Genomic DNA, 27,787 nt, shown 5'->3' on the forward strand with positions numbered 1-27,787 from the left:
ATGTTCCACAGCAAAATATTTGTGTGTATATTGTACAGTCACGTGACTGTACCCTATTCTAACAGAGAGTTGAGGTTCACAGATATTTTAAAAAGAAATTGTTAATTAATTTACGTTGTACAAATTGTTGAATATTTATTTAAGGATTTATTATTATTTGTTAACAATATGGATATTGGTATTTTTTAAGCAATTAAGTTACTGAAAATGCTTTTTGGATCTCATTTTGATAACGTCTTAATTTATTTTCAAAAGACATTTTTTTGCAACTAGGTTTTTCATTAACTGTACAAAACATTAGCCGGTTAGATTTCCGTCTAGCTGAACCCCACTGTCTCATTAAACTCATGCTTACGAGATTAATAATCATAAATAATAATTAAAATTTGTTCATTTTATAAACACTATCAATATATTATAATTTCTTCAGAGTAACAGACTGATCAAATACAGGACTCGAAACTTTGAATGTTCTGAAGTATACGGATTTCAAAATAGTTGGTCCACATCTTAAAAATAGTATTTATAGGCAGTTACTCGTACGGGTAAAAAAGTATTTTGTACGGTTCTTAGCGTTACCCGACAGTTACCACGAAGAGATGATTGACCTTCGTCTCCTATTTTTGTATTTTATGTTTTTTAGTCAAGTAAGCTTAAGCAGGTGAAGCCAATCGCATAACGTGCACAATAGCAGTAGTAATGGATGTGTTGGTTGAGCCACCGCGACGTACAACGTCGCACATTTAAAGCTACTTTTTTCGATAACGATAAAAGGGATATTAAAATAGACAAAGAAACAATTTTTGTAGAAAATTTAATTTCAAATACTGCAGGTGATTCTGAATTGGATTTGACAAACGATTTGACCGTAGTAAAATTGAATGTCGGCAAGAAATATAATTTGGTTATTACCGCAAGCCATTAAAAACAGAAAAATATTTCGTGACGGCTATATTCCGATGTTCTTCCCAAGTACAAAAACTATGTTCTAGGAAAATTTAGCTCAATCGGTTGAGTTGGTTTTCCGTGAAAGAATAACACACTCGCAGAAACCAATATATATATAAATAAATATAGGGTTATCATATGAATGGTGCGGTTTTGAACATGGTTTGAATTAAAACAGAATTACTTACAGTTTATGTTTTTTTATTTTTCAAATTTGTCGTCGCAAACATTTTTTTACGTAATTAATAAATTTCAATATGTGCGCCCTTAGTCGCTCGACAAATGTCCAAACGATACTCAACTTCTCTCCAAACATTAGTTAACATTTCTTCGTTAACGGTTGTCATCGCTTCATTAATCCTGTTTTTTAAGCGGTTTAGGTCGCGAATCTTTTGTGTATAAACAACGTTTTTGATGTACCCCCACAAGAAAAAAATCGCAAAGGTGTCAGGTCCTGGACTCCTTGGAGGCCAAAGTATGGGTCCTTGCCGGCCTATCCATTGATCTTCAAATTTTTCGTTCAAAGCGTCCGTGACCGATCCATTGAAGTGCGGGGGAGCACCATCTTGTTGGAAATGAAGCCGATGACTGTTCTCGAGTTCATCCGGCTGAGGAAAGCAATAATCGGTTAACATGTCAAGATACACAACTCCATTAATTGCTTTTCAGCAAAGAAGAAAGACCCTATTACACGATTTTTCATCACACCACACCAAACATTAACTTTAGGCGAATCGCGTTGTTTCTCAATAATCACGTGTGTATTTTCAGAGCCCCATATTCGTGAATTGTGTCTGTTACCGCATCCATTTACATGGAATGTAGCTTCGTCTGTAAAAATTATATCGTCTAAAAATAATTCGTTTTCACTTATTCTGTCCGATATTTCGACAGCGAAATTGTAACGTTTTACACCATCATCGGGTTTCAATTCCTGCAGTATCTGGATTTTATAAGCGTGTAATTTCAGTTTTTTATGTAAAACTTTGTGAACTGTTGATTTTGGACTACCTAATTCGACGCTTCGACAGGAGATGGACTTCCCAGGTCTTCTAATTGCCGATCGTCTAATTAGTTCAACCGTTTCGTCTGGTACAATCGGTCTGCCGGTTGATTTCTGTTTCTTAACCGATCCGGTTTCTTCGAATCGTTTGAAACAACGTGTTATGTTATTTTTGTGTGGCGGATCTCTTCCGAATGGAATTCACGTCGAAACGCACGTTGAACTAAAATTACGGATTTTAATTCAGCCATCAATAAAACACACTTTGCTTTGTCTTTATCCGAGAACATAGTAACTCACTAAACTCACCGCAACAACAATACAAGAACTGATGTTGTGTTTACAACTGCTGATAAACAAATTTTTGGGTTGGAGGCTTTCAGGGATACCAATATAACATCTAGAAATTTCCCTACAATCTTCCTATGAATTACTGAAATTGCACCATTCTTTTATGATTACTCTGTGTATATATATATATATATATATATATCAAATAAAATATGATTTCAAAACTTTTTTTTATAAAAAAAAGTTTTTTTTTCTCAAGGCACCTGAACTGATTTTGAAATTCTTATCTCAAGAGCGTACGTACATTTTTTTAATATACAAAATATCATTAACAGATATAAATCGTGTAACTGCATTATACTTTCATAAAAATGAATTGAGAATCCCTTTCGGCAAGCCGGAAGGCGGAGGTAAATTTCATCGGTGCTAAGTAGGAGATAAAAAGATTTCCACCTTAAAATTAAAAGAAACTTCAAATATACTCAATACGACAATGGTTGCTTGTGAAAAAAAGTTTCATATGTTTAGCATACGACAAGCCCCATCTTACAATTCCAGCAACATTTTGGTCATTCCTTGCCGTAAGAGTTGGTTATATCAAAAATTGTTTAGACAAAAGTTTTAGATAATGTTTAGATGACTAACGACCACTTTAAACCGATTCGATACAGTGGCGATTAAGGTAGGTATGTTTTTTTGTCTTCAAAACTCTATTTTTTCCACCCCTGGGCCAATGGTTGGTTATATTAAAATTCTTTACTGAAATAAGTTTTAGACCCTTATCCAAAGAATAGTAAGAATTTTAATTGAATTCGATATTTTGATTAAGGAAGTTATAGCGATATTTTTTTTCGAAATCGCCCCCATAGTCCGGTTTTGGCCATTAACGAACTCGACCGAGACTTTGGGTCATTATATTTTATTATCAATTTGAAAGTGATTGGCGCAAAATTACGGCAGTTATCATGTCCACAAGAAAGTGAAATATATTTATATGTATACATAAACGTTTGAGTTGGTTTTGGGGTCTTGAAGATGTTAAACGCGAAGATATGTCGAAATTTTTAGGAAGCCGAGTCATGGTACCTGTTACAGTAGGTAGCTTTCTTATGAAATTTACCTAAAAGCTGTTATTTATTTTTTAATAAATACGTAAATATTTATTTGAACGATATTTCATCATTTTTTAGATTCCTAATTTGTTATTTTTGATTCACAACTCTTAGAAAACTTAGAAATTAAATTCTCTTCATGTATTGTTGAAATGTTTTATGTGTTTATTACCCATTTAACCAAGTTATTTTATGTCAAACAAACAAAAAACATGGATTTTTACCCCAATTTATTGCTTTTCACCCCATATTTTTTGAAAACTACTGCAGATACGGTTCTTAGACCTATTTTATTCGACTGCAGATGAAAAACGATAAAAAATTATTAATTTTGATCTTTAATTAACGGTATAAAAATTTCAATACGACCACACTTCACCGAGGTAGCTGAAATCCGAGCGAAATCTTTCAATAGCTGTAACTCGCAAACGGAGCATTTTAGAACATATGTTTATATGTTCTTTCTCCATTTTTTTTTTCACGAATAGAATAGGTTATGAAAGTGCTGGGGGAACTTCATGATACATAGAAATACATAGAAATAGGATACATATGATTCATTGAGAGATTTCAACGGAAACCTCTTTTTGCGCGTCATTTACTTTTTATAATCAAATTTACTTATGGTTCCGGATAATTGGAAATAAAGATTATTTCATTTTAAAATATATATATAAAATATATTTTTAATTAAATGATATCCAATGTCGTTCTTCAAACATTAGGAAAACTATTTTTAAGAATTTGCAATCTTGAATCTAGAAATGAAATAAGTAGAATTTTAAATTTATGTAATTTATACCAATGGAAAAGTAATCTTGTGCTTTTTGTTTGTTTCTGTTTTAGGTAAGAATTATTAACTTTTCTTCATTGAATAATAACTGAAAATTATTTAACCATTTTGTAAGTAATATCTCTTATATTTCTATTATTAGTGTAGTTATTCTAAATAATTATTTTCAAAAATATTTAAATTGAATAAATATCTTTTATTATGTCAAAATAAATAAGTTTCTGTAACTTAAATAGATTTAATAGTATCGCAGAAGCCAGAATACAAATAACAAGTATAGAAGAACTTGCGAATAAAATTGGACTTAAAATTTCTTACGAAAATACTAAAATTATGGCTATAGATCCTTTAGTTATTAATTCTGTGAATATTAATGGAAACAACGTAGAACTTGTAGAAAAAATTAAATATGTTGGAGAGATCATTACTTGTAATTGTAACGAAAACAAAATTGGATTGAAGGACTTAATAAATTATTTGAAGTGCTACAAGTAACCGAAAAATATTTATAACAAAAAATCGCTCTCGATTAACACTAAAATTAGACATTATAAAATTGTGGTTAAACCAGTAATTACTTACGCGAGCGAGACTTTATTTAGATTAAATCAGAAAAATAGGACTGAACCTTTGCTTAAAGTTGAACGCAGGATTCTTAGAACCTGCATAAAAAAAATATATAAACACGAAAATCAGTACAGATTACTGCCTAATAAATTTCTGTACGAAAACTTGGAATCCTTAATTGATACTATGAAAATGAAGCGAATTTCTTTCTGTGCACACATTTTAAGATGACCGCAGGATACGATTACTAAGAGAATTATCAATCAGTATTGGGCTTTAAAAAATCCGCCATTATGGATCAAAGAAATTAAAGAAGACATGCAAGAATTAAATTTGACTTACGAAGATTTACTTAATAAACCCGAAAAATAAAAATTTGTTATTAAAGATCCGAATATCAACTTTAAAGTAAGAACTTTTAATTGTACAAAAAGGGTTTATTCAGAAGAGGATCGTAAAGCAAGATCATTAAGAATGACTAAATATTGGGAGAAAGTAAAAACTAAAAACTTAAAGGCCAAAAGATCGGCAAAAAAGTCTTGAATTATATTGACTAAAGTGGTCCTTTGCGGCCTTAAAAGTAAAAAAAAAAAAATGAGATTTTAGGATATCTTCAAAAATTGAAAGCTACACTCAAAACTTGGAATGTAAAAAAATATCCAGAAAAAAGTAAATATATTATCATTATCATTAATGGTAATTCTATCCACGGGATTTGTAATTTTATGTCTCCTTGAGAAGTACAAAATAACGATTTTACCTAGATTAAATACGACGGTGGGAAGAATTGTAATGTACAGTCGCTTGTTACCCGCAATTGAAAAAAATGATAGCAAAATGTAACGGATATTGTATAAAAGTAGATTTTATATGCTATAAAAATTTATTTTTATTTTTCGATAGTCACAATTTACAATTTCATATTTCTCTCGACAATGAACCACTTTTCTAACTCCATCAATGGAAATACTGACGGTCTTTCCTTGATCGATGAAATAATGATGTATCCTTCAGTTCATCAGCCGTGGTGAAATGAGTACTCTTAATATATTCCCTTAATTGCGGGAAGAAGTAAAAAATCTTGATGAAAATTGAGGGTTTGAAACAGGTTCAAATTTCAACTTAACAAGTGCTACGGCGGTTGCACGGGATATATATGGTCGAAAATTATCGTCTTGCAGAGTTATTGGCTGTTTTGATTGTGGAACACGATATATTTCTCCTAAAATGTTTATACATCACAAAATTTACAGTCGAATCGGCTTCCAGATAATCAGCCAATTACAAGTGTTCGGAATCCCAAAACGCTATCAAAAGAGAATATTTTTTTGATTGGGTTGAATCTATCAAATATACCATGCTCTGTCGTTTTTCTTCTGTAATTTTTTCCAGAGTTTCGTCTCCCATCGGAATAATGAAATGAAAGTCATCTCGTTAATCATGATAACGTTTCAGAAGTTGTTCGCAACATTCTTTCCGTTGTTTCTGTTTTTTCTATGAGTTTGAGTGGCATCATAGATCTTCCAGTACCGGAACGTTTGATTTTGTATTATAGCAGACCGTAAGAATATGGTCTCCAATCGCTGATGATTGGTTACATAAAAACGTTATGAGTAATGAACATTCATTTAGATGTTTAAACTGATAAATAATAAAATTAATCTTTTTCATTCAAATGTTTAAATTCTTTTTTGGTGAATTAGATTTTTATCGACTAATTTTGTCTCCGTTAGCCTATGGAAATCGGAAACGAGGGATTTTTTAAAATTTAGGTCATATTTTTGTAACAGATTTAAATTAAAACAAATGTTATGGGAAAGAACAGTTTTTTATTTAAATGAGGGTGTTAGTTAACGAGTTTTGGAATACTACTACTAGGTGAATTTAATCACAAGATGGCAGTCAGAAACTGTCGCTTTGAGAGAAATTTTTGTTCACCTGTTACGTTCCAGTGTGCATTACATTTCTCCTTTTTTCCCCCCTCCCCTGAGCCGGACCCACAGTTAAGTATAACTCAACCCAGGGGAGTGTCCTTTAACTCTAATGGACCTTCCCGCCCACCAGCTGTAAGTCCGGCAAGGCAGGTCGGCCCGCCGGTTGGATCTTTTTTATTGTGCCAGCCTCTACCCCTCAGTGAGGAGACTCCGGATCAAGCCAATCTGCGACCTTTATCCTCACGCCGAAGGCCGTGTCTCAGTCTTGTCTGTCCTTATGCATCAAATGAGGGGTCCCCAAGAGGAACCCTCACTGGGACTCTGGTCTTAACCCCACCCTACTTGATGACGGGTTCTGAAGATCTTCCATCACAACAGGGAAGAGTCATAGCGAAACACGTCATGTGCGGAGTCCCCAACTGATCATCGGAGCTGGTACACCAAGCGCGTACCAGTCGTTTATTTTTAAATAATTATTTTCGGTAATTGATGTGGTTCTCATCTCGGAATAACAACAAAAAGTTCAAAATTTTATGATTAATTCGTTTTCTTTCTTATTTGTTTATTGCCTAAATCTTTAAAAAATTATTATGAGATCGGATATGTACAATGTTTTAAATATATGTATACATTTTAATGTCTGTCGTTTAAATTTCCTTTTTTGTGATTTCAGGATTATACATCTATTTTCTTATAAATAGATATAATTGGTTTTACTTAAAAATTATAAATTTCTTTTCGTTACTACAACTTAATAAAGTTAAAGATCGTGTCTTTTTAATCAGTATTAAATAAATATTATATTTTTATAAAATTAACCTTATTTAAAATTAGTTTTATTTACTAATTACGATTTCGGTCAAATCAATTCATATCGGATGTTACCTATTGTTAATGTAAACCATTAACTTAATTAATTTCAAGTAAACCATAATACTACAATTAATTTGATCGTTTGATTTGTGCATTGTTAATACATAATCAACGGTAGTATTTACGTGCCATTAGTATATGTAGAGTGTCATCTAAATAGGTTAATTATTCTCTAAAGTACAGCATATAGTATAACGTAAATGTTATTTTGTATCTAATCATAAATTTTACCGACATTTTGTTATATAACACTGAATTTATTTATTAAGTTACTGTCAAAATTTAATAAATAAATAAGTGTTTTATCCTAAGCGGTTGTTAATTATTGTGTATTTTATAGATCACGTCATTAACAGATAATTAAGCTATTATTCGTATAAAAAAGGGACTTCATCATTTTACGTAGGAAGGTCAAAGGAAACGTTGATAAAAAATTCGTAAGATAAACAAATTTAATTAAATAAAAATAATATAATACAAAAATATATGAAATAAATAAGTAAAAATAAAATAATAATTTATTATATATCTGTAGGTTTTAAAGAAATTTGGGAATTTTGAGTTTTTTTATTTGTATTACTTTAAAAGGTATCAATAAAGAAATATTAACATTACTAGGTCAAATATAAACCGCCTTTTCTTTTTTAATATTTATTAATACAGAATAAAAATAAAAATATATATATTAATGTTTTCTACGTGGTATCCATGAATTTTACACATTTTCCCCAACACATGAGAAGTTTGTGGAATCATTTTTTATAACAAGTTTGAGAAATTATTACTGCCAATTGTGAACAAACTCTTTTACTTTGTTTTCTTTCTGGAATAAATGTTCTCTCAATGATCCTTCAATGACTCAAAAAAAAAAAAAAAAATGGTGGAAAAATAAATAGTAAACGGAGTAACAAAAAGAAAAGGGTAATAAACCTGGATTTGTATGGGAGATATAAAATTTCCTAGTAAATTCGATCTGTTTATTCCAAGTGCTAACGGCTGAGTGATGCCGCCTAGCGTTATCTTTAAGGAAAATCTCATCTCTGATAAGCTGAGGGCACCTTTTATTCATGTAGGTGGCTTTTATTTGTTCATGATCTGGCATTACCGTGCACATTCTAACTGAAGTTAAATATATGAATAGTTTTTGTATGAAACCTTCGGTATTAGAGGATAGAGGAAGGCGAAGGGATCGCGCTTCTGCGAATCGATTAATTAGATAGTTGAAGATTGTAAGTTACGGTTGAAGGTCTTGGTTGGTTACGGTAGGTGACAGTAAGTTGAATAAATATACGGATGGAAATGTCTGCCGAGACATTTAAATATGTGAGACCAAACTGTTGTCTGCATTGTGTTATCAAGTTTAGTGGGACTAAAAGACAACCTCCGGTAAAGCTCGTCAGCGGAAAGAACGGAGGTGATGATGTGTGGACTGGATCATCGGAAGACGGGAGTCTTCCCCTACGGAGGTCAGGATGTTCACGAGCTGGCAGTAGTCCACAGGATTCACCATGAACATAAGTTCGTGGAGAAAATCAACGAGCAATACGTCTTTTCACATTAATGTGAGGTTTTTCCTAGCTGACGGTCGCGATTTTTCCTTACAGGATAAGGTTACTCCTACGCTACCCCAATCTCGCCGACTTCGATTCGGAATGTATTGATGTATATTCGATGCTAAAAACTTTGTTCCTCCATGTCTGATATCACAACCATGAAGGCTCGAACATCAATTCAATGAGGGCATAGTCAATCGAATGTTGTCCGCTTGTCCTTGAAAGCCTGTTGTGACAAATTAATATTCTCCCTCACGCCTACCTTTAAATTTGTTGGTCCAGTTAAGGAGACATTATATCCTGAACTCCGCACACAGCCTACTTAAACTTCGTGGGTTTGATGCCCTCATTCATAACATATTTCTCGGTGATGTATTGCCCGAACAAAGAAGGAACGACTTTCTGTAACATGACGGTACTGGCTAGAAAGACGTGAATGCCGGGACGCCTGGAGACTCCTTCCTTTTGACACAATATCTGTCCATACTATTCCAGTTATGTACGTACGCGAAGACAAAAATCCGGTACATATTTAACTGATCTTTGTATTACAGGAAGTTTTAAAAACTGGTTTTACTTAAATAGACGGAATGATCTTTTAGTGGATCAGCAATTTTTTATTTTGGGCCAATTTATTTTTAAGTGTTTTGGTAATAAGTTAAATATTGTATTAAATAAAACAAAATTATTATTTTATTTTTTGGTTATCCAGTTTTGTCTAGTAAGTATTCGTTCTTACAGTTTTAAGGAGCCCTCATTAGTGTAATATCAAATTTCTGACAAAAATATACATAGTAATAGATATTTATCAATGAAGACAAGTGTTATATTTTTAATTAAAGTAATTTAGAGCGAAATTAGGTCAGTGGTTCTCAAACTTTTCGAATCGCGGCGTCCTTTTTCAATTAAAATTTTTCAATGGCCTCTACTCTAAGTAAAAGTAGACTACTCGTAAGCAAGAGTTAAAAATAAATAAAACTCGTGTATCTTCATTATTTTTTTTACTTTATTAACTTTAAATTAATAATTATAAATGTATTGGTTCAATTAATTATGAAACTTTCATAATATTTCTCGGCGCCCCTGTGAAGAGGCCTTGGGGTGCCGTAGCGCACAGTTTGGGGATCACTGGTATAGATTATATTTTATTGCAGGTAAGATAAAACTGAATATTTAAAAAAAAATTGTAGTACGAAAGGTTAAACCCAAAATTTTCATACTGCGAATAGCAGAAATTCTGTCGATCCCGTTATCAGTCTTAATTAACTTGATAAAAAATTGCAAAGGTTTTATTCAGTCTTTTATCCCTATTTGACCCTTCATGTACATAATACTCTGTAAATAATTTTCTATTCCTTTGCTTATACATTCTGTTATATTAAAATTTATTTTTAAATTTCACTTCTGATAATTTTCCCTTAAAATTAGCTTCTTCTCTAATATGTATATAAGTATTTCTTTATGTACTAATAAAAAATATAAAGACAATTGGTTTGATATTCCTATAATTATTATTTTACCTCGAAGTAGAAATAGATGCTAAATTCCAATTTAGCATAATTATTGTTGATTATTTGTGGACATAGAGCATGTTGAATGAACAGTAGTAAATTAATAACGATTCTGTAATAGTTAAGGAAATCTGTAACAATGAAGACTCAACATTAACTTGTCATACACATCCGATATATATTTCTATTATTACTGTAATTATAAAACAGAATATTCATGTGTTTTCCCTATCGTTTTCCGTAACTAATTTTATTTATTCCTTCTTTAATTGTTATTGATGATGTTTATTTTATTAATTTAAATGCATATCGATTTGTAGATTTTACTTTTTGTAAAACATTCTTGCCCATTTTTTTTAAAATTCTTATTCTATATTTTCAAAGAAAATAAATTAATCTTAATTTTTTTTTTTAAATTAGATATTTCATTAATGATTGTGTTCAGTGTTAAAGATATGTGTTACTTCTCTATTTCATTAAAGTGTAATGAAAAATAGCTTGCTAGTCTGCATAAAGGTAATTTTTTTCCCATTCTACTACGATCACTTTTAGTCACACAAACTGCTATAATGCTTATAAGCAATGAACTGGAATGTTGAGCGGTAATGATGGGTTGTAGTTATGACTACAACCATTGACTATAAAGAAGCTAGGTTCCCTCCCAACAAAATCTACCGTTTCTCATACGATCAAGTAAACTTATATATAAGAATTATACAGTGTAATATTTTCTCGTGATATTTAGACCCTTACATTATTAATTGGTGATGTCTTTCAGTATTATCCTCTTATTTTTAGTTAATTTACTTATCCTTATTAATAATGTCAATATCCTTATTATTTATGTAATTTATTACTTTATTATTATTTGTGTACGTTGTTTTTAATTTAAATGTTTTATTAAACGTATTATAATTTGTATTATATTCTATTTTAGCGTATTATTCTACAGTATTATTTTTTATTTTTATTTTATCCCTTATTTATATTTTATTTTTTATTTTGGTATGTAATTTATCTATTAAGTGTGCATCGTAACCGTTATTTAATGCGATATGTATAATGCTTTTTATTTCATTCTTTAGTTTTTTTATGTTATTGTGTTTAAAGTATTTTATTGCTCTGTTAATCAATGAATTAAAAGATGCTATTTTCCGATTCCACGGATGAAAAGATTTAAAATGTATTACACTGATTTGTTTCGTTGTATTTCTATATATATATATATATATATATATATAGAAATACAATATATATATATATATAGAAATATCAATTATTTTCCCTGCTTAAAGTAAATTTAATATCATTATTCAAAGAGTTCATTTCTTCAATTATTATGTCCTCTTCATTATTATATTGTTGGTCATATATTATTAGAATATCATCTACATATCTTTTGTAAAAGATAATTTTATGTTTATTAATTATATCGGGTAAAAGGGCGTTTTCCAATTCATTCATAAATATGATGGCCATAATTGCAGAAAGTGGGAAATCTATACTTAGATTTTATCCTGCTGATAATATTTATCATTGAATTTAAAATAATTATATTTAACACGTAAATTTATTTTTTCATATCGTACATAAAATAAATTTATCAATTAATTTTTTAAATAAATTTATTTATTATGAACGTAATAATTATATTTTCATTTTAATTCCCATTTATAAAAATGTATATGCACAACTATAAAATTAATCAGTAATCCCTGATGATGGAGGAATAATCCGAAAGCTCTTGGATAATTAATACTCACAATTATTGGTAAGTGATACTTTATTTTTATATAAATTGTATAATACCAACGGTGCCAGTTATCAAAAAAATTGAACATATTTATATGTCATTATTCTACTGTTATTATTTTATCAAATTCTCCTCATACGAAATATAGAATAAGATAAAAGAGAACGTAAATAAAAAAGACAAGATAAAAAAATCGGAAAGGAAAGGCCTTTTCGCTCCATTATCTTACTTACTTTGTGTATTCATTTCCGTTATATCTACATCCGATTCATTCGTCCTTTTTATAAGGATGGACCTTTTCTCTTTCCAATTCTTTCCACCATCCCTCTTTCCCCCCAAACTTCTTTTTCCCCTCCTCTACTCCAATACGTATTTCTTCATTGAAACTCTTTCCCTCTTTCCATAAAATTTTCCTTTGATCTTTTAAAGGGACCCTTTCCTTCATTTTATTCCACGACCCCCCGCCGTCCATTTTATTTTTTTGTATTATATTAACTTCTTTTTTCAAACATCATTACCATCACGTTATATTTCTATCAAAATTTATTACTTATTCGTTTTGTTTTCCATTGTTGCTATTTTCTTGTTTAATAATTTATCTTGTATCGTGTTGTTCTTTTTATTATTATTATCATTTTGTCCTTTTGATTGTACAAAATGATTTTCTTTGCGTTATTTAATTGAATAAATATTGTTTGTAGGCTTTAATAAAACAAATGTATTATTTATTGCGTAGTTTAAAATGATTATATTTGTTACGGACTATAATTTTCCGATTATCCATAAATTCAGTTATTTAGAAAGGTTTTTAAGTTAAAACTTTCTTTTTGATTTTCTACGGGCTTATAAAATTTGTGGAATATATAATTAAAATTTATTGAAAAGTTTATCATAAAAAATTGGATATTATAACTTATTACAAAATTTTCAAATTCACTCAAAATTTAAGTTAAAATTTAATCAGGGAATTACGCCACCATAGCCCAAAAAGTAATTTACCCCAATAAAAATCAAGCCGTAGTAGCAGACGCCACAAGGGATATTCCTATCAATGGCGATATGATCATATCGTGGCCATTGGAAAGTTTGTCATGTCCAGATATATCTTACACAACCCACCGGGTTGGTCTAGTGGTTAACGCGTCTTCCCAAATCAGCTGATTTGGATGGAAGTCGAGAGTTACAGCGTTCAAGTCCTAGTAAAGCCAGATATTTTTACATGGATTTGAATACTAGATCGTGGATACCGGTGTTCTTTGGTGGTTGGGTTTCAATTAACCACACATCTCAGGAATGGTCGAACTGAGAATGTACAAGACTTGCACTTCATTTACACTCATACATATCATCCTCATTCATCCTCTGAAGAATTATCTAAAACGGTAGTTACCGGAGGCTAAACAGGAAATAAAAAAAAAAAAAAAAAAAAAAAAAAAGATATCTTACACGCATCCAAGATCTTTGTGATCCAACTGTATATCTACCTGGCGTATAGTGATCTTGACAAATCGATAATCGAAAAAACGATAAAGTAAATGTTGTCACCTCCTGGAGATTTTCCCCCTATTGACCAAGTTCAAATGAGTAGTCTTTTCTAATGATATCCCTAATGAAATACTAGAGGAGGAAATGAAACGCTTTGACATCCATCTTGGGGCGGGAATAAGTTTCCTACGTGTTGTTGTCCCAAAGCCGGGCTACGAACGTGTTCTGAATTTTCGTCGTCAGATATTCGTTCACCCTAATGACATTGAAAAGTTACCAAGTACCATGAACCTAACCTACGATGTTGCCGTACCCTGCTTCCTCTGTAAGTAACCGGGATGTAGACGAAAATTGCAACCTACATGATGGAAACCCTGAAACCTAGAAGCGTCTTCAGGGACTAGAGACCATCGGGATTCAGAGACCGCTTTACTTAGCCTCTACCAACTCAGGATGCGCCAAGTAAGGCGCAGAAGATGGTGTTTCCACCAACTCTGGCTCTGATGACCACTACGGAGACATTAGGAGCGCTGCAGAGACGGCGAATAACCCCTCGAACCAAAGATTTGTCAGTAGAATAAGATCAAAGAAGCCAAAAAAGGATACTGACAAAGTTGATGCGGACCTAGAAACCCTAATGGAAATCTTAAAAGCAAAAGACAATCCCTATGTCCGTAACATGTTTCGGCTGATGTGTCAAGGCTGTTGAAATTACGAGCACATCCGACGAGGAAATCAACGACGTCAGCGCTGAGATATCTCTCATCGACAGCCTACTGGTCGACCCACATGTTTAGTTATCTCTCCGAAGAATTCCTCATAGATAAGCAGTATTCACCATATCAACGACTCAGTCCTAGAATGGGTTTCATCCCCATTAATACTTCGTTCTTATTAATCGGCTTGGTCTGACTCTGATATGCCTTCAAGAGACTAATTTTAACTGTAACCACTGTGAAGTAATGAAGGGTTATAACGTTGCTTTTAAGAACAGATTGGTCGTTTCCTACGCCAGCGGTGGTGTGCCACCTATTTCAACGATCGACTAGTCTATACAGAAATTCGTCTACAAACTGCTTTTGAAGCTGTGGCTGTTACCTTTACACCTACTTCCGGCACATTTACTGTATGCAATGTAATATCTACTTTTCTAGCAGTCAGGAGGTTACTGCTGAAGCACTAGCATTTATAATTAGGCAATCGTCAAATCCATTTCTATTGATAGATCACTTTAACGCCAACGTCATCAGTTGGGCTCTAACAGATTGGACACTAGGGATAAGATAGTGGAATGATTTCTGGAGAGTACGGAACCTGGGTAGGCTTACACACCTCAATAGCTCTTCCTATTGGGACCTTTGTGCCATCGACCTAACTATATGCAACGCCTCATCAGCCCACCTCTTTGAATGGGGAGTCCTACAGGAACTATATGGCAGTGACCATTTTCCTATTGAGAGATCGTTTAAAGACCACAAAGTGATAGATATTCTGAGAAGAATTGCTTTTGCAGCACGCTGACTGGGATAGATTTAAGGAACTGATTTCTGAAGAGTTACAGGCCTGCATGTGACTGGCGAGGGGCACAAATATATGAATATATTAGGGAATTTGCATAACTTTTAGCGCGCTGCTTAGCTCAGTATACCCAAAACATCTGGGTACATCTGTAAAATATCATTTCTTGATGGAACAACGAATAGAAATTAGCTATGCAAGCATTAAATAATGCGTTCAGTAGGTATAAATTAACGTCTGAATGACATGACAGGTCGTAGGAGAATATCTGACATCCTAATTCGAGTAGGGGGTAATCTTGTCCAGCAACAGACTTCAGCCAAATATTTAGGGATCTGGCTTGACAAGAGGAGGAGTTTTACGGCACACGTGAATGAAATACGTAAACGAGCTGAATGCACGGTCAAAAATCTTAGCAGATTACTCGGTAATATGACAGGATCCAGAACTGCGAAGCGTAAGATTTACGCTCACGTAGTTAATTCCATCTTACTTTACGGTATACAAGTCTGGGAAAGAGCTCTGCGAGCCGACAAGAACAGAAGAGCCCTTGAAGGAATTCAACGGCGCATAAGAGTGATATGCGCATATTCTTCAGTCTCCACCGAGGCAGTACTCGTAATTGCAGGAGTTTCTCCGCTTAAACAACTGGCGGAGATGCGAGTGAGTATAGCATGTGGACAACCTTATAAAGAAGCATATGAAGAGATGCTGCGTAATTGGCAACATCGTTGGGATGTAGCCAACACGGGACGATGGACACATCGTTTGATACCTTTGATCCGACCATGGATAGAAAGGAAGTTCGGGGACATAAATTACTGGATAACGCAATTTTTTACAGGGCATGGGTCGTTCAGGTCCTATTTATGTGCGAGACTAAGGGTAGATAACAACAACTGTCCTTACTGTGGGGCATATGATTCCCCTGAACATGTAGTATTTGAATGTAACCGTTGGACTGAAAGCAGGCAATCCTGTGTAAGACGTATAGGGCCATTATCTACGGAGAATGTGGTGGATAAAATGCTACTTAACGAGGATAACTTTAATGTGATCTCGTCGTTTATAACCGCAGTTGTAAAGAAGAAAGATGAGGAAGCTCGTCAAGAAGAAACCGCTCGCCGATGACGGCTTGTCGTAGGTGGAATTTCCACCTACGAAATAAAAGAGCTAACCGGTGAACTGACCTGCCGTGCCGGACATACAGCCGGCGGGCGGGGAGGCGAGCTAGAGTAAAGGACACTCCTCTGGCGCGAGTCAAACTTGATTGTAGATCCGTTCCAGAGGAGTAGGTGGGAATATAAAAAAAAAAAAAAAAAAAAAAAAAAAACGTCTGAATGACAACAGGTGCCTGATAATAATTAGCTCTAGGATTATACTCGAAAGTTTGAACTGCAGACAATCTGAGCCCATCATTCAAATTATCTCTTGCTCCCTCTCAAGATTGAACAAGACAGTGGTATTGTATGAGTACCGGGCCAAAGCAGCATCCTAAGAAACGAACGATCTGATGAGGCTCCAAGAGAGAGGCAACGAGTAGCTCCCGATTAGAATTAACGTGTGAGAGCGACTTCAAGAAGGCAATCCGTGTCAAACTACGTATAAAATGGAAAATTCTAGCTGCTGAGTCAAGGCCTTACATGGTATCCGGGAGAACCTTTAATCCCAAATAATATAAGAAACCAAATCATCCTAACGTGGCTGAGAATTGGGCATAAAAAGCTACCCCACACCCAACTATTTGGCTCTCCTCAGCAGAACTGTGGGGCGTGCAATGTAAAATGGTCCGTTAACCACTTACTTCTAGATTGCCCAATGATCGGAACTATTCGTCGACAGTTAAACCTGGGGTTAGATGTGAAGGGTTTTCCCAAACGGATGAAATAGATCAAAAGATTGTTGCTCTTTCTCTGTGATAATGGTATGAAGAACACGATTTGGAGGGTTTTTTTTTATGTACGATCCCTTACCGAGTCTTGTGCGCGTAGTGAAAATAGTAGTACTGTTCTAGTATCGACAATTGCTAACCAATTTATTTCTAATTATTTATGAATACTTAGGTTTATTTAAATCGCTAATGACTTTGATCGTTGATGCAACTATAAAACGATGAAAAAAATTTCTAATTGTTTTAAATTAATTAAAATGTTGTATTTTGTCAAATGTTTTTTCCTTTAAACGAAATGAAATTACACCGATTTGTTTCGAATCATCTCAGTAAAACACATCATTACTAAATTATTTATGATGTATATAATATTGTAAATTTGTTTTTTCATAACTTGGAACAAGTTTTTTTATCTCAAATTTAGCTAGATTTTTCTTACAATGTGTAAATATGGTGATGTAGAATTTATTTTGTAGATTATAAAGTTTTCCCTGTGTTTTTTTTTACTTCCTTGTACAAAGTAAGGGAAGTATTGCGATCGCGAAAAATTTTGGTTTTCAGATATTTTCGGAAATATCCGTTTTGACCATCCTTGAATCCATTTTGACTAGTTTCATTGTGACGTCTGTATGTACATTTGTATCTCGTATAACTCAAAAACTATTTGCCGTAAGATGATGAAATGTTGGATTTAGAACTGTTGTAACATCTAGTTGTGTATCTCCCGTTTTGATTGCAATCGACTGACCCAAAAGTGTACAAAAAAACAAAATCCAAAAAAATTTGAATTTTGGATTTTTTCTTAACTGCAGTAATAAGCCCAAATTGACAGATTTTTAACGATATATCATAAATGGTACTTATTTTCATTGGTCCAGAGTTATAGCCAAAAAAGAAAAAAAATAATGTAATTAATTAAATATTTGGATCTTACAAGGGGAAGGCACATCGGTTCGAATTAAATTTCATCTCCTTTTTTTATTTATTTTAATTTAAATATATTGATTTATTTATTAATAATTATTAACCTTTCATTGTAAAAAAATATGTATATATGATTCAGTTGACGTACAAGGTAGTATTGTGATGTCTACATCATCTTTCTTAAAATCAAAACTACCTATTATTTATTTCTTCTTTTTCTTTTTATTTCTGTTTTCTTAATTTTTTTTTACTTTTCTTTTTTTAGGAAAATAATAGTGAAATAATGTAGAACGTAAAGGTTTTTTTCTGTTTAATTTTTCTACTGAGATTTTAAGTATCACATTAGGAACTAACTGGTATGAGATTGAGAAGTTTCAATTAGGCTATGATATTTTCACTTCAGTTCTTTTCTATTTTTAAATCTTTTTCTTTGCGTAGTTATTTATTTATTTTTATTCCATTCTACTCTTTTTTCTTCCTTGTTTTATTCTTTTACTTTTTACGTTAATCAGAAGAAGTGGTAAAGAAAAACTCTCATTCCTACCAAAAAAAAAAAGAAGAAAACTCGTGGTACTTTAATATTTAAATTAAACTTTCTACACCACCAACCCGTTTTTCTTTCTTGCTTCCCTTTATATACAGTTTTATTCATTGTTTCATCCCACAATCTTTTTTTCCCTTTTCCTTTTTACTTAATTTTCTTCTCTCTTGAATTCTTACTTATTATTCTATGCCCTTCTATTATAAAATGAAATCTTCTTTAAGGTTGAAAATTACGGAAATATTTCAACACTCTGAGGGATAATCTTTGTAAACCATCCTGTTTCTTCCTCTTTTTGGTCAAATTAACTAACCATTAATTTATTAGAATTATTAATTTCTATTTTATATTCTCTTGCCAGTATTCTTTTATTACTGCTTAATATGTTGTTTTTTTAAATTTATTATTATATATGTATTTATTCTCAATCGCGATATGTAGTTTTTTTTTAAACCTTAAATCGAAATAATATAATTTTTTTCTAACCAAATGCCAACATAAGGTTTACTTACTATTTACTTTACCTTTGCAAACAAAACATCTGCAAATTTTGTAACATATAAAGTTACAAGCTTTAAAAATAAAAATCCAAATTATATAATTAGTTATAATTATTTAATTTTATTTGGGAGGAAATGAAAACTGGTTTTTTAATCTTAGTAATTCTTTTTAAGAATTTTTGCCATAACTTTGCTATGACAAAAATAAATCCGTTCATGAACAGATTTGAATACTTGTAATTTTCTTTAAAATAAAAAGATTAACATTTTTTTAACCTTAATTAATATAAATTTAAATAAACCAACGGTTGCATAGATATTAATATTTAAAACGTATACATAGCCGCTGTTATAAAACAGATTAAGATACAAGGCTGATTATTTTTACATAAGTAAACCACTCTGTACCCTAACAGTATACGAAATTTCAGCTCGATACGATTAACCATTTCTGAGAAATAAATTTTTATGTTAAAAATACAAAATCGCTGATAGCTGGTAAACTAAACGTTTCCGGATATATGTTGATATAAAGTTATTTATTTATTTCAATGTGGGGGAACATACCATAAATTCTTGAAACGGTTTTTATAAACAGCCTGTATATAAGAACTATATATAAAATATTGTGGCTCAAAAACATCCAAAATTAATTGATCAATTTCATTGAAATTTATATATACTGTAGTAGTGAACCTGAAGTTGTGCATGTAAAGATTTTATGAAAATTGTTTGGGGGAATTCTTTGATCTTGTATGTTAGAACATTAAAATTTTTTTATCTGCAATTTCTGTTGTTAACTATATTGAATCAAATTAAAAAAAAAAAAAAATAAAGCCCAAATTAAATTAAGGAAAAGTAGGTCTTCTTTTTGAAAAAGATTTTTAGAATACAGAGTATCATGAAGACCAAGGATTCTTTCCAACGTAATTCATTTTAGGATAAAAAAATTAAATAAGGAGTGTGTGTCACGAAGTTCTCCAGGACTTTCATAGCCTTATTCTAATCAGGAAAATAATAATTTATTGTATTTATGTCATTAATAAAAAAATTATTACCAATTTATTTTTTGTCTTCAGTCATTTGAATGGTTTGATCCAGCTCTCCAAGATTCGCTATCTAGTGCTAGTCGTTTCCTTTCGGTATACCCCGTACATCCTACATCCCTAAAAATTTGTTTTACATATTCCAAACGTGGCCTGCCTACACAATTTTTTCCTTCTATCTGTCCCTCCAATATTAAAGCGACTATTCCAGGATGCCTTAATATGTGGCCTATAAGTCTGTCTCTTCTTTTAGCTATATTTTTCCAAATGCTTCTTTCTTCATCTATTTGCCGCAATACCTCTTCATTTGTCACTTTATCCACCCATCTGATTTTTAACATTCTCCTATAGCACCACATTTCAAAAGCTTCTAATCTTTTCTTCTCAGATACTCCGATCGTCCAAGTTTCACTTCCATCTAAAGCGACACTCCAAACATACACTTTCAAAAATCTTTTCCTGACATTTAAATTAATTTTTGATGTAAACAATTATATTTCTGACAGAAGGCTCGTTTCGCCTGTGCTATTCGGTATTTTATATCGCTCCTGCTTCGTCCATCTTTAGTAATTCTACTTCCTAAATAACAAAATTCTTCTACCTCAATAATCTTTGCTCCTCCTATTTTCACATTCAGGGGTCCATCTTTGTTATTTCTACTACATTTCATTACTTTTGTTTGGTTCTTGTATATTTTCATGCGATAGTTCTTGCGTAGGACTTCATCTATGCCATTCATTGTTTCTTCTAAATCCTTTTTACTCTCTGCTAGAATTACTATATCATCAGCAAATCGTATCATCTTTATCTTTTCACCTATTATCAGTAAGTTTTAATTATTTATTTTTCTTTTGCAATTGTTGTGTAATTTACAGTTTCTTTTTTTTAGATTCATAAGAGCAATTTTTAACAGTATATTTTGTTGTTTTTTTTAATTTTTCACATCAAAATGTTTGATTTTTGTTTACATTAAATAAGTACTTTTTTGGTAAAGTAATAATTTACCGTTTTATAAATAAAATTTGAATTTTTTTAACTTTCCTTTGTTTTATTTAATTTATATTACACCATTTTTTAAAAGTTAAATTCTCTACATTTTTGTTGTAATATTTTATGTGTTTATTGCCCATTTAACAAAGTTATTGTACGTCAAACGTAAAAACAAAGGCGTTTTTAACCCAATTTACTGGATTTTACTCCACATTTAAAAAAAAATACTGTAGATACGGTTCTAAGTTTCAGGTCAAAAACAATAAGAAATAATTAATTTTGCTTCTTAATTAACGTCCTAAAAATGTTAGTACGACCTCATTTCACCGGGGTAGCTGAAATCCAAGGGAAATATTGCACCAGCCATAACTCGTAAACGAAGTATTTTAGGACTTATATTTAAATAAACGTTTTTAATTATTTTCACGTTAAAAATAGGTTACAAAAGTCGTGGGAAAACGATACACTCGTTTATAAATAGTTTAATATTTTGTTAACTACGTTATTTTCCAATTTGACCGCATCATTTTTTTGCAGAAATGAACTGAACTAATAATAAAATTTCTTACGAAAAAAAATCAAAGCAAAACGATTTTCTATATTTTTTGATGCGTTATAAATTGATTATAAATTCCGTCGATGGACAATTTATTTCTACGTATAAGAAGAAAAAGATTAACATTACATGGATTGAGATTCGATGGATGGAATAAGTGTTATTGGTTAGAAAGAGATAGATAAAAATTTAGATAGGGGAAAGTATAGAAAGAGAGAGAGAGTACGAAGGGGGAGTAAAATAACGAATGAGACCGATATAGGAAATATGGTACAATTCCATCAGCTTTTGCAGGGTAGAGCAACATTGCCTATGGCTAAAGACCAAAATTTCATGCCACACCGAACATTCCAGTTTAACCTTTCCCGCTTATCACCCCTTATACCCCTTATAACCGTATACCCACCGTAAAATCCACCTTTCCCTTTACATTCACCTAACGAATCCCCCAAACCAAAAGCCCTTCCTATTCCAATTTCCCCCACTGTAATTTCGCTTTTCCGCTACGTTCACCAAAAAATCATTTCTAAATCGTAATAATTCCATCCGTTAACGGTTAAAGTTATGTTGATTGCTTCCCGAATTTTATCAATTACTTAACAAAATGTGATGTTAAAAAAATATAGTAAAATAAATTGATTTCAAAGGTAGGTATTGATTCAAACGTAGACGTCAAACAGCATATTTTTATTTATTAGCATAATTTAAAAAAAAAATTATGTACAGTTTTTCACAAGAGTGCCGACACTTTGTTATTATATTTTGTTAATATTTTTTTGTATAATTATTTAGCGTATTTTTCGCGCAAGGAATTTACAAAACATAAATGATAAATCTAATAAGGTTCAACTTTTTAATTATTAACACTAGTGGACCGGCAACGCTTCGATATTGCTAAATTTGAGTATAAAAACCACAGTTAAAACCTCACTAATCTCACATAATAAAAATGAGCTGACAACACAGTTGTAGGACTTAAGCCGTGTTCCATGAAATTCCTTCAATTTTGAGTTGTTTCTGATGCTCGGCTTACACACTCACACTCACATAACTTTGTTTAAATTATTTATTTAATTAAAATATTTTTTCGTTTATTTAATTCAATGATTCTAACTAAAGCGCGCGCGCAAACTGTATTTCATTCGTGCGGATGGCGGTACTAGCAAAGACGGCGGGAACTAACTAAAATAATGTAATTTCACAACTCGCATAGAACAAATTTCGCTTATACGGTCGGCAGACTGGTGTAGCCTCGAGGCTACACCAGTCTTTTTTGACCACCTCAGTAATTTTTACACCATATTATTATTTTGAGGTTAGGTACCTCGCACCAGGTACCGAGTCTACCGGGCGATCGAGTTCGACACCCAGCTGGACCTAGTTATTTTTTTACACTTTATATATTATTCATTAACGGTGTTGTCAGCTTTTCATCGTTCTGATCTGCTACTTTGTCATGGTGCTCAAGGTTTTCCTTTGTCAGCATTGCCTAATATATCACCGTTTTTTATTTAATTTTTTAATGTGTAATACATTGTAAAAAAAGTTCTATGTTTTTTAATATTAATTTTTTTTTTTTTTTTGCTGCAACTGTTTTATTTGTATTATAATGATACTGATACAGATTAATTGTATTAGAAATTGCATTTGTAAAATATCTTACGGTGCCAAATAAAATTATATTTTTCAATAAAAATAAAAGACATGTTTTACGTAAAAATTATATAATTTTCAAGACGATTAAAAAAAAACTTTTTAAAGTTACATATAACAGGTGGCTAAGTATTACATGACATTCCGGGTATTTAATAAAAAATAAAAAAAATAAAATTCATATTTTTTTATAGCAGGGGAATAAATTTTTGTAAAAATGTTCTAAAAATATTCATAAATAGGTTGAGATTAACAAATTTTCAAAAACCTTTTCTACATTTTAGGTCCGGGGTCTATAATTTAAAAAAAATTAAACATAATTTCTGATAGCTCTATACGTGAAGTATTCTTTCAAAACGTCTAAAAAAAAGATATTTGAACAAAAAGAAGATAGAGTAAAAAAAAACACACTACATTTCAGTTTTAAGAGTTGGGGTTTAATTTTTTGAAAATAATCTTTTAATTAATTGTAGGTAACAAATTTCATTAATAAATTTTTCTTTAAAATGCCTCAAGAAAATCCAAATTGTTTTTTTCCCTATATACCTCCACCTCCTTAATAAATTTTGAAAAAAAAATCGGATGTGGACATCACATAACTTCTTTGTACGCCTATTAAATTCCATATACATATTTTTTTTGCTGCACTTCATTTAAAAGTGAAATAAGATCCTCCAATTCTTTAATAAAGTGGACACTTCACAATTGCAATGTGGTGGGCACCATATTACGTCACATTTTTTTGTAGTCTCCGTATCAGCGTTTTATGTTAGTTTATATATTAATTTTTTTTCACGTCGCTCAAGTAGTTATGTGGTGGTGTATGTGGAGAACGTGTCGGATTCGTACTCATGGACGCATCAGTTGGAATCTAACTTCATATACATATAATTTTTTAAACTTCTTTTTTTTTGAATATATTTATTTATTAATAATTATTAATCTCTGTAAAAATTTTTAAATTAAAATGAAAAGTATATAAAATTTTATTTCACTAATAACTTTTGATATTTTATATTTTTTTTTATTGTCATTATTGAATTATTATTTATTGTAAAACCTTTTTTTTTACAATCAGAGGTTAATAACTACTAATAAATCAATATATTTAAAATATATATACATATATATATATATATGTAAATGAATTCGGATTCGAATTGATGTGCCCTTGTACGATCAAGTATTTTATTAATTAAAATTTTATTTGGCTATAACTCTGGAACCAATGAAAAACATTCTCACTTATGATATATTGTTGAGAAGCTCACAATGAGGACTTATTACTGCAGTTAAGAAAAAATCCAAAATCCAAAATTTTCGATTTTTGGTTTTTTGAACATTTATGGTTGTCATTTGCAACAAAAAATGGAGATGCACAGCTAGATGTTACAACAATCCCAAATCAAAAATTTCCACATTTTACGGCTAATCTTTTTGAGTTAGGTGAGATACATACTTACCGACGTCACGCCGAAACAAGTCAAAATGGATTCAGAGATGGATAAAATGGATATTTCCGTTGAAACCTGAAAACCGAAATTTTTCTTGATCACAATACTTCATTTACTTCGTACAATCAAGTAAAAATGAATAAAATCAACGTTCCATACATAGAAATATTTGAGCCACATTTGAAGAAAATCGATTCAATCAGTCCTAAGATATACGACTCGTAAATCCAAAACTATGTACGACACACATACATGAATATGTTTTGTTTTTTTTTGGTTTAGATGAATTAGATGTATTACTCCAATATCCCATTTTTGGCATGATCTCCATATTTTTTCCTTAATATAGCTATTCTAGCTATATACCCGTAAAGTAATATTAGCGACATAAAAATAAATAAAAAAATTAATTTAAACAAATACTCATTTTCACTTTATTTTGCCTGTATCCGCTATATTGTGTTTTTTCAATAAAAATTAATGTCTTAAGAACAGATTGATATATGAATGAAATTTTATATACTTTAGAACATCAAGAAATAAATAAAAACAATTAAAATTTTTAATTTAAATTTTAAATAAATAAATTTAAAGTTATTTTTGAACATTCCATATTTAAGTCGCTGATCAATAATAGCTCCGTAAATGTTTTTACTTTCTTGTACGAAGTAAAGTAAGTATTGTGATCGCGAAAAATTTCGGTTTTTCAAATTTCAACGGAAATATCCATTTTGACCATCCCTGAATCCATTTTGACTAGTTTCGGTGTGACATCTGTACATACGTACGTATGTACCTCCCATAACTCAAAAACGGTTAGCCGTAGAATGTTAAAATTTTCAATTTAGGACTGATTTAACATCTAGTTGTGCACCTACTCTTTTTATTGCAATCAACTTGGCCAAAAATGTCCAAAATAGGCCAAAATTTAAAAAAAATTGAATTTTTCCTTAATTTCAGTAATAAGCCCTCATTGAGAGGTTTTCAACGATGTATTATAAGTGGTATTTTCATTAGTTCCAGAGTTATAGACAAATAAAATTTTAATTAATGAAATACTTGGATCTTATAAGGGGAATATACATCGGTTGGAATCCGACTTCATCTCGGATGAAGTTTTTTAACTTTTTTAAATTTAATTATATTGTTTTGTTAATAATTATTATCCTCTGATTGCAAAAAAAAAAGTTTACAATTCATTAATAACAATAAAAAAAGCATATGAAAAAAATCAGAAGTTATTGGTGAACTAAAATTTTATGTACTACACTTTTTATTGCAATCAACTTGACCAAAAATGTCCAAAAAAGCCCAAAATACAAAAAAAAATGGAATTTGGACGTTTCTTAACTGTAGTAATAAACTCTTATTGACAGTTTTTTAACGATTAAGTGGTACTTATTTTCATTGGTTTCACAGTTGTAGCCAAATAAAATTTTAATTAATGAAATATTTAGATCTAACAAGGCGAAGGTACAATCCAACTTTCAACTCCTTTTTTTAAATTTATATATATATTGATTTAATAATTCTATATTATTGATTTTATAATTAAATTATTAACCTCTGATTTAAAAAAAAAAAATACGATAAATAATAATTCAATAATAGCAATAAAAAAAAATAACACCAAAATATGAAAAAGTGTCATAAATTATTAATGAAATAAATTTTTATATACTTTTCGTTTAAAAAAAAATATGTATGTAATTTAATAGGCGTACAACGAAGTTATGTGGTCTCTAAATCAAATTTTTTTTCGAATAATTTTTGTACGTTGGATAAAATATTAAGTATTTTGTGAAAAAAATACACCTCGTTTGCTTAGATTGATTGATAAATATATTATGTGAGAAATTGTTGAAGTGGATAGTAAAAATTATGCAGTTTGATAATTTTGTATCCGTTTTTACACGTATAAAATCCGTATGTATATGTATGTGTGTTTCCATGTACATTTATTTTACTTAAACTTCCCAGAATTTAAAGAAACGTTATAACTAATATAAACAGAACGATAATGTTTAAAAAAAAAATATATAAAATATTTTTTACTCTTAGAAACAACTTGTGTTAGTCTAACTGATCCAAGAAAATCTTATTTATATAATTGAAAATAACCAGATGTCAGTTTTAAATTTTATTTTAGTGTCACATGTTATGTATTAAACAACATATGTTATGTACTTGTTTAAGTGTACTTTTATATTTATGGGTTTAATGCGATAAATTTTTATAACATTCTTCCTCCCAGAATTTATTATATACAGAACTTGTTATTTTATTATAATGGTTATATTAGAAGTTTTAAAAAATATTATTTATATTTTTTTTTCTTTGAGGTTTTTAGGGGCTAATGACCAAAGTATCGACTACTTTGGTCATTAGCCCCATCATACTTAAAAAAAATAAAAATAAAAAAAAAGGTTCAATTATTCACATTCTTATGAATCATAAATATTCTAAAATTGTCTAACTTCGAATCCAGAATATTACTTTCTAGGCTTTCCTTTCGGCCATCCTTTCTTGCGTTTCTCCATTCTTCTGACGGCCTCAACCTCTGATGACAGCGTATCTGAGGCCTCAGACATGTCATCGTCTTCCTCTATTTCGGATGCCAGTGACGTTCTACGACTGACGTCAGTTGATGAGAGTCTCGTCGGTGCTGTCAGCATCCTTGCTAGGGAATCCAAACTAACAAGCGATGAACTCTCCGCGGCGGATGAGCCGGACTCCATCTCCACTGCAGTACTGGGTCCAGCTGAAATAGATGCTCTCACCGAAGCAGATCTTTGCGCTTTTGGAGGCTCTATTGGTACAGGTTTTATATTCTCTACGTCTGGTGGTTTCTCAATAAAAACTTGTACCTCCATTTCCGTAGATTCAGATTT

The sequence above is a fragment of the Lycorma delicatula genome, chromosome 11 (assembly GCF_047948215.1).
Source record: "Lycorma delicatula isolate Av1 chromosome 11, ASM4794821v1, whole genome shotgun sequence".
In the NCBI taxonomy this organism is placed as follows: domain Eukaryota; kingdom Metazoa; phylum Arthropoda; class Insecta; order Hemiptera; family Fulgoridae; genus Lycorma; species Lycorma delicatula.